The 14,273-nt window shown below is 37.2% G+C and overlaps 1 long non-coding RNA gene across 2 annotated transcripts; it reads right to left on the bottom strand.

Annotated features, from left to right (window-relative positions):
* Positions 1-8,668: 8,668 nt before the first annotated feature.
* Positions 8,669-10,794, bottom strand: LOC113353044. 2 transcript variants are annotated; one of them, XR_003361053.1, is made up of 3 exons: positions 9,996-10,794; positions 9,672-9,910; positions 8,669-9,570 (listed from the first exon to the last, which is right to left on the bottom strand). It is a non-coding gene; the product is annotated as an uncharacterized LOC113353044 (long non-coding RNA). The 2 variants fall into 2 exon arrangements; XR_003361052.1 differs by having other exon boundaries at positions 9,672-10,790.
* Between the last annotated feature and the right edge of the window lie 3,479 nt (positions 10,795-14,273).

Here is a 14,273-nt window from a genome sequence, read left to right as displayed (position 1 = left end):
TGCTTCCCCAAAGTACTTAAGAAAGTCATGAAAAACTTCATCAGAAATCATATCATCCTTTTCGGCATCCTCATGAACATAGGAAAAATAACATGAAGCATTAGGATGATCTTCATCTACAAGGGTTCTTTTCTTCTTAGACTCAACAACACAGCCTTTGTCAAGGAATCCTCTTGCAAAACCACCATAGCAAGATGAAGAAGAAGACATTCTTGTCACCCATAAGTCAACCTAGAGTATGCTTTCTTAAACCAATAGATTGATATTTAAGGGTCTCTTAGGGAAGGGATTCTAGGGTTTTCTTAAACAGTTGACTCGTCCCAGAACACGGATATTCTTTCAAGTACAACATGACCCCCAAAAAAATAAAGTCCAAAAGGGACTTTTGCAACAAAAGACTCGAAAAATTCCATAACTCAGGAAGGCAATTTTGAGATAGTTGAAGCAAGAAATAAGATTCAGAAGAAGACTTCCTAATGACACATTACAAATAATACTTTAAGCACAGTGAGTCTGCAATCAAAAAGCTTAGCTATGGACGATAAGAAGATAGCTCAACTTAACAGACGCAGATGCCAAAAGTATACCTGAATATTAACACATCTTACTCAACAGGGTTTTTATGAGTAAGCTCTTCAACCCTTGTGATTAATTAGCACAAGTATGAGCCACAAGCTCATCAAGAGATTTGTGTTTATGGTCAAGTCTCTTTTTCCTCCTGAATCTAGTGAGGGACTCCTTTTTATGTGAGAAATTATCATAAAACTTACTGTCATCAAAATACGAGACATAGTTTGAGTTCTTACCAGAAGAATTTTGGTTTGAGGAGGAGGACAACCTGTTAATGAATTCTTTATACCCTTCAATTATCTTTTTCAGATTATCTCTCATTTCATCAATTCTTCTTCTTTCTTCTGATCTTCCTTTCTCAACAGGAGCAGCGTTATTTCCAGAGACCATGTCACGATCTTCCTTTAGACGATGTTTATCAAGACGTTTGTTTTGTTCTTGAGTGTTCGAGGAACTCATTGAACTGACTTTCCTGATAACATACACAGGGTAGGTACAAAAACCAATTGGTTTAGTCATACGAATTTCAGTTACACCTTTAAGAATTAAATATAAGGTGTGTTGAAGTTGAACCAATAAGTTTTTCTTCAACCTAGAGGTTCCCTTTCGTTTAACAGAACTCTTTGTCTCAATAATAAAACATACTTTCTGATCATCAGAATGATTAGATAGTACAGTCTTAATATCATCGTTAGAAGATTTCTTCCCTTCATTTGATGTGCAACATCCTTGAGTGTTGGTGACTTCAGGCACATCTGTTTTACTATAAGAGGCTTCCGTTTTTCCTTCTGAGCATGAACCATCTTTATTTATGTCAGAAGTACTTGGCATATTATATTGCTTTGAGCATCCTTGAATAGAGAGATTGCTCAAGCGATGGTCAATTTCCAAGGAATCTCTTCTGAGGCTAGCTTCAAGAGACGTACACGAAGAATGCACTTCAGAATTACCTTTGGGTTTGCAATATCTTATTACACCAAGTAGAACATTAACATGATGCTTCAACCGATTGAATATATCAGCTTGGATTCTAACAAGATTTATAATCAATTCACTCTCTTCAGCTGAATCCCGTTCATTAATGGATAGGCTCTCATTTGAAGGGTAACCGGGAATACACGTGTCAGTGTTAGTCTGTCTCGTCAGTACAGAAGGTTCATCTATATTCGAGATTGTAGAACCCCTTCTCTTTAATAGAATTAGACGAGATAGAACTTTTATTTCTGGTGATGCGTTTATCAGAGATTGTACTCTTTTCCATAGAGTCAGATCGCTACAAACACAGACTTGTAAGGCTTTAAACATGTTTGCCTGCTCTGATACCAATTGAAAAAGCGGGGGTCTAACAACACCACCTAATATTTCGCTTAGCAATCTGTATGGACTAACTCCGAAATACTTTCTAGAGACTGAATATAGGTAAAAGTATCTCAAGGAGTTAATATCTCTCTCTCTTGTTTTGATTTACTCGAGATAATAAAAATCAGTGAGTCTTTAATCAAACACAAGGAATAACTTGGATGGTACCAAAGACCAATATCCAAGGATCAATCAATGAAAATCAACAACCAAAGGTTGGATTACTCTAATTGATGATCTAACGCACAACCTGTATTATTTCAATTATAAAGATAAAACAATATAATGCGGAAATAAAAATAACACAGACACCATAAATTTTGTTAACGAGGAAACCGCAAATGCAGAAAAACCCCGGGACCTAGTCCAGATTGAACATACACTGTATTAAGCCACTACAGACACTAGCATACTCCAATCTAACTTCGGACTGGACTGTAGTTGAACTACAATCAGTCTCCCACTGATCCAAGGTACAGTTGTACTCCTTATGCCTCTGATCCCAGCAGGATACTGCGCACTTGATTCCCTTAGCTGATCTCACCCATAACTAAGAGTTGCTACGACCCAAAATCGCAAGCTTTGACAATAAACAAATCTGTCTCCCATAGACAAGTCTATCAAAGGATCAATCTGTCTCCCACAGATAAACCCTAAAGGTTTTGTTCCGTCTTTTGATAATAATCAAGGTGAACAGGAACCAATTGATAATCAGGTCTTATATTCCCGAAGAACAACCTAGAGTTATCAATCACCTCACAACAATCTTAATCATATGGTAGCGAAACAAGATATTGCAGAATCACAAACAATGAGACGAAGATGTTTGTGATTACTTTTTATATCTTGCCTATCGGATATATCAATCTCAAGCCAATCAATATGATTGTACTCGTACGATAGAAGATGCAAGATCAGATCACACAACTGGTCTGGCTTCACAATCCCAATGAAGTCTTTAAGTCGTTAACCTGGTTTTAGAAGAAGAAAACCAATGGTTAAAGGAGAATAGACTCAACGCGCAAACTAGTATCACCAGTAAGGTGTGGGGATTAGTTTTTCACAATACTAGATGTCTCATTTATATAGTCTTTCAAATCAGGGTTTGCAATCAATGTTAGCTTAGTAACAAAGCATTCAATATTCACCGTTAGATGAAAACCTGATTAAGATTCAAGATAATATTTCTCAACCGTTATATCAAAAACTTAGCTTGATATACACACTTGACAATGCACACTTCTAGGTTTGTTAACCGTACCCAAACGTATGCACTGTTTGGTTCAACAATAGTTAACCAAAAGGTTAGCCATATGAGCATTTCATATCAACCATGTTCTTCTTCACCATAACTAGTTCAAATGACTTCAAAATGAACTAGTTAGAGAGTTGTTCAATTGCAAGGAAATCTCATGTACTACACAAGACACAATTGAAGCAAAGATGATTTGATTCACTTGAATCGGTTCATGAACTTTTATAGCCACGGTTTGCAAACTGCATTCCTTAGTCTTTTTAAGTTTAAGTTCAGAAATCATCTTCAGATATATAACCTTCTCAAGTTCGCAGACTAGGTTCGCGGACTTAAGTTACCGGGCAGAGTTTACAAACTCCAGCAGAAATTCTCGGGTTTGAGAACTTCGGCAGTTCGCGGACTGAGTTCGCGGACTTGACTCACGCCATTCTTCCGGTTCTCTTGATAAAAAAAGTTCGTAAACTTTGGTTCAAGGAATAGGACTTATACATAAATATGTTTCCACAAAAATTCTTATGTCCATCATCGGTTATGTAATCTAAACTCTCATTCCAATCAATGCAACATTCTTAGAGGACGTTATATAGTTGCTACACCATTTCTCGTCAAAGCAATTTTCAAATTGATTGAAACATATCATGACTTTCATCACCAGGTAAAGATAAACTTGAACGAAGTGAAAAGCTTACCAACACATATTTCGAGATATAGATAGGTAAGGTATACTCGGCTAAAAATACTAAATGTGTATAATCCAAGTCTATATATATAGCATACGACTTCTTGTCTCAAAGAGTAGGAGATAGAGTAGATAGACTTTTGAGTGACTGATAAGTTCAAGTCTTCACATATATTTTTGTCGAGAAGTTCCACCGGTTCCTTGAGTAGTTCTTCTATTTGTATGATGAATCGCCATGAAGTCATTGAGCTCAACCACACTTTCTATCCCAGTCCGAGAATTAGCTATAATAGACTAGAAACCAAGACTTATAGTTTTGATCACTAACATTGACAAACATGCTTGAGATAGCAACGCATGCGAGTTCGACCGAGCAATGCTCTAACAAGATATGAAATTGGTTAACACTAGAGCAGCAAAATCACAATTTCATCACCAGCAGAAGCACGGTAGGTGTTCGACAAAAATCTTGAGTGAGCAAAACACCCCGCTTCAAGGTGAAATTGTAACCGTTTGATCAATCTATTTGTAGCCGTAAAATTAAGTTGGATGCATCACCCATTTTTCTGAATATGCACCCCAACTAAACTAGGGGTGCACGTTCCTCCCTCTATCATTGGCTATATTCCTAACCACTGTTAGTTATGCTATTTGTGGTTATTGTATTTTGAAAATGGCATACCATGGGGAATTGTAGCACAAAAATTGAAATTAGAACGTTAATTACACCATTTTTTCCTCTAAGCGATCTATTTCACACGCTAACTATCTCTATTTCTTTAACTTTTGTTTTTATTATGCTTGGAAAATTCCATGTTCAGCTTTAAAATTCTATTTTTTTTCTTGTTTATTTTTGACATGAGCTTCTTCTATCCTCTTCCTTGTCTTTCTTTGACACATGAGCTTTTGATACATCATCACACCAAAAATTCCAAGCACTGGTACTTGTAGTACTAAATTATCAATCATAATGATTTTAGTAGGAAATACTATATGGTCCCAGAAATAATATATTAGAGAGAGTCTAGTGCAGTTTACTGAGTCAACTGTCTGTGTGGTCCTTTTTGGTAAAATATATTATAGTTTGGTTCTAAAAATTATGGTTTGGTCCTACGTGACGTCATGGATGATGTAATTTGCAAATGGTAGTGGCAGAAATACCCTTTTAATGGGGACCATATATATACTCATTATTAGGAGAGAAGAGAACAATTTTCAGATTTATTTTCTCTCACATCCTTTTTTTTGTTTTTTCTAGATCTTCTTTTTCTTCTTCTTCTTCTTCTTTCTTTCTTTCTTCTTTTTTCTTCTGCTACTGTTTATGATGGTGTGTTAAGATGAAGATGAAGATTTGCATGTTTTTTTCTTTGTGTTTGTTGTTGTTTGTTGTTGGAGATGGTGGAGATGATGAAGAAGATTTTTTGATGAGTTTTTCTTGATTTTTTTGTCTCTGATGTTGCTGATGATGATGAAGAAGATGAAGATGATGATGATGATGAAGACGAAGATAATTTTTTGTTTTTTCGTCATTTTTTCCTGCTGCTGCTTTTGAAGATGATGAAAAAGATGAAGATATGTTATTGTTGTTGCTGTCAAAGAAGATGAAGATTGAAACGAAGATGATGAAGAAGATTTTCGATGTTGCTGCTGCTGTTGAATGACGAAGAATTTATTTCTGCTGCTGTTGAAGACGACGAAGATGATGATGCTGCAGTTCATTCCATAAATGAAGTTTGTTTTTTTAGGTTTTTATATGGAGTTCATTTCTGGAATGAACTCTGTTTTTTTATAGGTTTTTATATGGAGTTCATTTCTGGAATGAACTCTGTTTTTTTAGGTTTTTATATGGAGTTCATTTCTGGAATGAACTCTGTTTTTTTAGGTTTTTATATGGAGTTCATTTCTGGAATGAAGTCTGTTTTTTTAGGTTTTTATATAGAGTTCATTTCTGGAATGAAGTCTGATTTGTACAGGTTTTTATATGGAGTTCATTTCTGGAGTGAAGTCTGATTTGTATAGGTTTTATATGAAGTTCATTTATGGAATGAAATTTGATTTGTATAGGTTTTATATGGAGTTCATTTCTGGAATGAAGTCTGTTTTTTTAGGTTTTTATATGGAGTTCATATCTGGAATGAAGTCTGATTTGTATAGGTTTTTATCAGGAGTTCATTTCTGGAATGAAGTTTGTTTTATACTAAATAATGAAGTGTACAATTTTCATCAAGCAGAATGATCTGCTACAAAAAAATAAGTTGAAATTAACATTGAAGGGTACTTTGGTCCATTTAATATTTTTAAATAATTATGGACCAAACAGTAAAGGCGTTTTCCCAAAGGACCAAACATACATGGGCCCACCTAAAAAAGGACCAAACGATATTTTTCCCATGATTTTATATGTAAGATCGGGGTGACCTACTCTGCATATATCCGCTCTTCTAGCAATTAATGAATGGAAGTATGAAATTGATCTAATATCTATCCATATAAGTATGATGTTGATGTTGATTTAACTTTCTTACACATGCTTTCAATATTTCTTATCAAGGAGATAAAAATCTGTTTGATTTGGGACATAAAAATGTTATTACCATTCGGCCATTACCAACTCGATCCACATAAGTTCTCTCAAGATGTAGAGAGTAAAACGCATTATTATTTGGATTCATAATATTATTTCGACTTGTAGGTAGTAGGTACATGTTTCATTGTTTTTCATGTCAGATGGCTAAATAACATCTAAGATTGGGAAGATTTCTTGGCCCCTCCACGGTCAAGAAAGAACAAATAATATTTCCTAAAATCGAGATAAGCCGTCTTTGTCTAATTTAAAACTTGATTCAAACCCTAAATCTCAAAGATTTGGACTAAAGATATTATTCGTGTAAGTCTTTTTTTTTTCGTGAGGAGGAGAAGAAAATATTTTTCTTTCGGAGGAGATCGAATAAGCAATTCAGTGACGTGTTTAAAGGGAAAAGAGAGAGGAAACTCTTGTTCAATACCAGCTTTTTTGTTTCTTCCAGATGACTTCGATTTCCAAAAAATTAAAAAGAGAAATAAAGTCAATAACTAGGGTTAAACCAATATCCTACGAGGAAGGGGGAATGTGCACCCCGGGTTAACAGAGGTGCACAAAGTCGCACTCGCTAACGGGTGCTAACTAACTGTTAAGTAATTAATATCTATTATTTAAGTAACAACATGTTAAATCAACTGTTTGATTTGACAGTCTTTAACTGGTCAAGGTACCAACCATTAATATTTCGAATATTGGGTACCAAAGCTCGGTGTTGGACATTTGTTGGGTATCAAATATTAAATATCCCTAAATTTATTCCAGATCACCCTTGTTATGAAAATGGTATAAAACTATAAAAGCTAATGTCGATGCATTATTACATGCATCAATGGCTTCCGAGTCTTGCCCATGAATAAGGCATGCATTGGATTTGCACATATGCCCAACTTTCTTACTTCGCTTGGACATTGAGCTGAATGCATGCACTTATCTTGCTTGTGCCAAGGGTGCATCATCCAGGATGATGTAATTCTTGCCTTGCATCATCCTTGTGGTGGAAGTAGCTTACGCAAGATCCCTTAACTTGCATACCAACTTAGCTTACTTTCCTTCCGATGCCCGGTGTGCAATTTGTTCATGCCTACGTCGAACGACTTGATATGAAGTACGAGCATCCATGAAATGGACTGCAACTTACCTGATCAAGTATAGTAATATTCATCTCTTGCATCGCATTTCCGATCCAGGTGATATCAGTTATTATAGTGTGGCAATTACCTCGCAGTTAGATGATATGAGCGACAAAGTGTTGGACCATCAATGCTATAACCTATTGCGACTGCCTATGTACCCTCCTCCATACCTTAAAGGGATCAAGCATTGGCCGTAGTTCATCTCATTAGGACAATCAACTAAAGTCAACTTGAATGCCTAGTCTGTATAGGCCAAAGAGTCCTTTGCAAATGATGTGCACGAATGTGCATCATTTGCCTTTCTTTCTGTTGCACCATGATGGTGCAATCTTAGTTTGTAACGTCGTAACGATGATGCCTAAGCATCATGAAGCTCTCTGGACTAATCCACGCTCTATAATGATGATGTTGCATCATATGGGCTTTACTAGCTAAGCTTTGAAGCTTAACGTGTATCTTCTTTATATTCACCTTCAACCAACTACCCCTCCTTATATATGTTTTATTGACATTTATACAACTAAAGGTTGGGGAGCACGTTGACATGCTTTCTTCATTATTCATGATTGTTATCATGCCCCCTTGCATAATACGCCATAATGGTGCGTTATTCAGTTCTGGCCCTTAGGCCAACTTGAAAATTGTACCATGATGGTGCAATATCGCACTGATCATCCTTGCAGTGAAGAGAAGAACCATGGTGGTACTACACTGCGCTTAGACAGCTTTCCACATGTCGATGCACCATGATGGTTCAATATTTGCTCTTAACTAATATAACATGCGTAACACACCATGATGGCGTGTGATATCTCGCTTGGCCAGCTACCCACTGGCGTATTGCACCATTGTACTTGGAAAACCTCCAACTGGATAATACATCATGATGGTGCAACATTGCACTTTCCATCTTCTAACTGGCTAATGCACCATGATGGTGCAACATTTTTCATTGGCCAACATGCCTTTAAGGCACAATCAAAGCTGTGAAGCTTTATCTCATACCAATGATGCATCTTTGAACATGCGCCATGCGAAAAGTATGGGTGTTATATTTACGCTTACAACCACAAGGGAAAAAGTCACAATTATTTCAACCAGAATAGACATCACATAAGTTACAGTATTTGAATCATTTACCGCAAGACCAACAAGTCCAACAATCAAAGCAACCAAAGTAAGCTTAACTACTATGGATTTCTAAGCAATCAAATCTCATTTGGAATCACTGCAAGTAATAAGCATGACAATCACAGAGCCCTCAAAATTCAGCGTACAGTTATTCAAAATTCTACATCCCACAGAGAAAGTCTCCATCATCATAATTCTTCCCAAAAACCTACCAAATTGTCTGCTATCTGAGGGATGATACAACTGTAATCTCGATTCAATTTCCAAAAAATCGTTATACCCATTCAACACGTTAACATATCTCAAAACTAGAATCATGTTAAATACCTAACCCACAAGCTTTTTACGGTTAAGATTTATCAGAATACCTAGAGGAAATATTTAAAAATAAAATAAAAAACATTTAGGTTGGCCCGCTACCATTAAACTCACAATCAATCTCAGACCCCAAAAAGATATAAGCAAAAGAACATCAATCAACTACATGATTACCCTTTTTAATTCAGATAAAAACAAGGATATCTAAACAAAACAGTAAATTAACTTTCCAAAAAACAGATATTGTCTTTGATCACAAGTTCTATCATAAAGTTACCAAACTTGAACTTCCCATAACCCAAAATACCTCATTTTACTTGAGCTCCTTTTCACCTCAAACCAATATACTGCTTCCGACTTTGGTTCCCTGTCCCTTGAGTGACGGTCCGGGCACGACTCCCAGTCATGTGGGCTAGACGAGCTGGGATCAGCAGTGGGAGAGCTTGCTCTCTGGGTGTAATGGTTACCCTTAGATTATTGACTCTTGGAATAGTGAAAGGCAGAGTTACCTCTACATCTCCGGCAATAACATGGAAAAGCAACCCTGGCAGAAGAAGGACACAGAAGTTTAAGGATCGCAAACATTTTTTTTCCTTCCTGCTCGCTCGCTGGGTTTCAATGTAAGATAACGGAAAAAGTTCTCACCTTTGATGGCACTGTAAAGGAATCAAATCCCATTTGGCATCCACCAGCAATCACAAACCTATCATAAATCACTACAATACCCTCATGAACAACAAATAGACTGAATTGGGGAAGGGTTACATAGATGACCTACTCATCATCATCAGAAAAGCCAGCAGATGCAATTGGTGTTTCAATTCCTGCATGATCTTGCTCTGTTGGAGACTTACCCTTGCCATCCACATCTTTGATCCTCTCCCCTGTATTGATCACCTCCTCCATCACTACTGCTACTTTCAATCCCATCAATGTTATTTTTAAAAAGAGACGGGTTAGAAACATTACCAGTTTCAGAGTGGAATCATGATCAAATGCAAGACGACTTCGCAACTGACGATGCTCAATCCCGGGAGTTCCTCCTCTAAGCAAAGGCTCAACTTTCACTGCATAATTTTATTAAGTGTCTACCAGTGCCAATTGAAATTTATGTTGTAATTAGGAGGCTCACATCCATTGGGGAAGACTATCCCATATGGCAACCGTTCAATTGGATACTCTGTTGGATTCCATTCAAGACTATGTTCCTATTTGATCTCGGGAATCTCTTGAACTTTGCCTTCATCAGAAAAAAAAAAAACCTCGCCATTGGTGCGATGATATGAGATTATTCAGCGTATTGGCTTTGTTTTGGTGGTCAATTTTATATATCTAGGAAGCGCAGTGGTGTGAAGATGATCGGAAAATGGAGATTTATTTTTTAAAGGAAAAATTAGGTTTGATAAGACGTTTATCTATCATGCTTGCCTTATTGAGGGAGGTTCCAGAAGCATTTCCATTTCTTCAGAAATTAATTTCGCTAGCCTCCCCTCTGTAGTCATTTAAGTTTTCTCTGAATATTTGGCTGTTTTTACTAGATTACAAATTTGTAGATTTCTATCCAAAACTGTCGTGGAAGACGGTACACATCAGATGAGCTTCCCTACCCGATGGCGACAAACCAAGTGTGTATTCGGGGAGGAGGGGGTAAAAGTAACCAAACCAAGTAGTTGAGCCAGTCTATTTGGTTTGGGAAACAACGTCTCATTGGAATCTCCAAATCAGCAGCTATATCAATTAGGATCATTTTTTACTTCTGTAATTTACCGTTGTTATATCCTTACTATTTTTACGATCATTTTGTGGATAGAGGTGGCCACCTTTTACTTTTACAGGTGACCATCGTTATTTACTTGTATCGATGACCATTGAGAGTATCATGGTAACCCTTATTAGCCAAAGACTCTCCCATCTACACATTAGATGCCATTGACAATTGTTAAAAAGTTATATCAATTCTTGGTCTTGCCATGTGACCTATTTTAATGGAACTGAGTTGACTAACAATTCTATTAACTACTGGTTATGAATACCCCTCTTTATCCTTTAGAATATTATATGTTGGCAGACTGTCGTGTCATTCTTTTCAACGGGTAAAATCCTAGGATTTTATTAATAGTTGCTTAACATGGCAATCTCATCCACAAAAACCTACGCTCAGGCCCCCTTGTCCCCTTACGAATATTTAGTCTCTTCAAAAGCATCACCATATCCAAGCCTTTTAAAGATTTTGGAGTTTAGAGCGAAAGAAAAATTTTCCAAAGTTTTTGGTGAATACGTAAAAATTTGGAGTAAAAGCAGAGCGAAAGGAATGAAAGAAAAAAGAATAAAAATTAATTTAAAAAAAAAAGAGAGAGAGACAAATTTTTTTAGAATATTTTTTTTTAGATTATCTTTTTCTTTTGCACTTTATTTTTGGACTTTGGACTTTGGGACTTTATTTTTTTTTAAAACCCTACGGAAGGGTGGTTTAAATATAAACTGTTTGCAGAGAAGGACGGCGATTACAATATCGCCTCGGCCCCTCGGGTTCGCACATGACATAGGAGTCGTGGTCCGAGTCGACTTCAGCGTTCATCCCCCGTCTGGTACGGGAGGTAAGTTTGTCGAAACACTCGCGAATCCCCTGTCAGCGAGTTACTGTATTCCTTCGTTTGCATATATGCTGAGGATTTGAAAACAGATGCTTTAATTTCCTAGTAAAGGGCAAGGACTGTCCATACAAGATAAGGGTTCGGATTTCATCACCGTTCCCTTCTTGCCCGCCTTAGGAAAACGAAACCAAACGCGAACCTAAGCCTAAAATTTCACTAGAACGATACCTATAGGGTAACGAGCTTAATAGGAAAGTCATTCAAAAAATATTGGTTACTCTTTTAAGCATGCTTCAAAGTTCATGATGGTTTCTGTGAGTTGAATACGCCGCCTTGTAACGCCGGTGAGGCCTTGGGTATCAAAGCTCCACTGAGCTTCCCTCGCCTCGATTCAACTTACTTAAACTCGGATTGATTCCAGAGGGGTTTGCTTAAATTGTAACGAATTCCCTTTCGAAGGATTAGAAGTTGGTCTAGAAACAATCTAAGTGGAGTCATCATGATTTTTGTTTGCTAGAAATCAGTAGGTTTGCTGTGGTGGAGTCAGCCTTGTTTGTGTTTGCATAAAACTTCCATTCCTTTTAGGATTTCTTTCTTTTTCTTTTGTTTTTCTAGTGTATGCCCAAGGTTATTAAAGAACGGGCTTGGAAAAGAAACACTCTAGGTCGTTTGATTAGTGATAAACCTAGTAGTTCTTCTTGTGAAGGCGGGGAGCTCGAAGACTCTTCTTTTGAGAGCCCTGTCTTTGGAAATTTCAGCTTTGAAACTTGACAACTAGTGAAGAAAGTACTCCTAGTCCTTTGGTAGTGCCAGAAATGGCAACTTTGAAAGCTTTATTAAACCCAACTAGGACCTCTCGTCCGTCTTGTATCAAGTTAGCTGAAACCGAGGCAAATCATGAACTCAAACCTGGGACTTTACAGATGCTCCCAATCTTTTTAGGAAAAGAGAATGAGAACCCCTATTTTCATGTTAGGGAACTTGAGGAAGTTTGTAGTACTCTGAAAATTAAAAACCTTAGTGATGATGCGTTGAAACTTAGGTTATTCCCCTTTTCCTTAAAAGATAAAGCCAAATCTTGGATGTATAGTTTGGCTTCTGAGTCAATTGAAACCTATGACCAACTTACATCTGCCTTTATACAGAAGTTTTTCCCAAGGCACAAAACATCGTCTATTAGGACACAAGTCTGTACTTTTGCTCAACAAGAGGGGGAATTTTTATATAGGTATTTAGAAAGGTTCAATGATTTAATATCTCAATGTCCTCATCATGGTTTAGAGATGGTTAGGTTAGTTCAGATCCTCTATGGGGGTTTAGATTATTCAACAACAACCATGGTTGAGTCCTTATGCACAGGTGGGTTTGAGAATAAAACTGTTGATGAGGCGATGACATTTTTGAATGAAATCGCCGATAAGACCCAACAATGGGAAAATAGTAGGGAACCCCAGAAAAAAATTCTTCTAAGTAGAGGAAATGTCAATAGGGTAGAAGGATCTTATGAGTCAGATGCTAAAATAGAAGCCATAGCCAAAAGGTTAGAAGCCTTAGAATTAGGTCATTCTAGTGATAATAATGGTAGAATAGAGCCTTCTTGGGAAGGACATACTGTGGAGGAGCAAGCCAATGCTCTTTATAACAACACTAGATTCGATAACCGTCAGAAGTTTGACCTATATTCAGAAACCTATAACCCTGGATGGAGAAACCATCCCAACCTTTCTTGGTCTAAGGGCCAGAATCAAGGTCAGTCTAGTAACTCTCAGGTTCCCCCCAGGTTTTGGCTATATTAAGAACCCTTCAGCTCCGGCACAGTTTCAGAACCTTTCGGATAAGAAGATTATGAATTTAGAAGAGTCTCTTTCTTTGTTAACTCGTAATACTTTGCAGTTTCAGCAATCTGCCGCTCAAGGTTTAGAAGAAAATAAGAGAATAGGTCAGGCTAACTCTTAGGCTATTTCCGAGTTGAAAACCCAGGTTAGTCAGATAAATGAGTCTTTAAGAGAAAGAGGTAAGTTTCCTAGTCAAACTCAACCCAACCCTAGAGGAATTAATGAAATAGGTGAAAGACCATCCGAACATGTAAATGTTATTAAAACCCTTAGGAGTGGTAGAGTGATAGACAACAAGGTTTCCATGCCTGATAGTGAACATGTTGTTTTTCACCCTTCTGAACCAGAAACTGAGGAGACTGATAGAGTCTCTAAAGAGACCAATGAGGGTCATATTGAGCCAGGATTTGTTCCTAGAGCCCCATTCCCACAGCTGCTAGTTCCAACTAAGAGGGAGTCCAACTTTAATGATATATTGGAGGTTTTTAAGCAGGTAACTATCAACCTTCCATTATTAGATGCGATTAAGCAGATTCCCGCTTATGCCAAGTTTCTTAAGCAAATTCCCAGAAGAAAGCCTTCCTAGCTAGTCATGTGAGTTCTATTATTCAGAATACCACTACTCCTAAGTATAAAGACCCAGGGTCCTCTACCATTTCTTGCACAATAGGTAAGTACCGTGTCGAGAAATCTTTGCTTGACTTAGGAGACAGTGTGAATTTACTTCCATACCATGTGTACCTTAAGCTAGGACTTGGTGAGATGAAACCTACCCAGATGATACTTCAGTTAGCTGATAGGTCCGTTAAAATTCCTCG

The sequence above is a fragment of the Papaver somniferum genome, chromosome 2 (genome assembly GCF_003573695.1).
Source record: "Papaver somniferum cultivar HN1 chromosome 2, ASM357369v1, whole genome shotgun sequence".
NCBI lineage: Eukaryota > Viridiplantae > Streptophyta > Magnoliopsida > Ranunculales > Papaveraceae > Papaver > Papaver somniferum.
The sequence above is the reverse complement of the archived record's forward strand: the minus strand, read 5'-3'. Positions and strand labels throughout refer to the sequence as shown.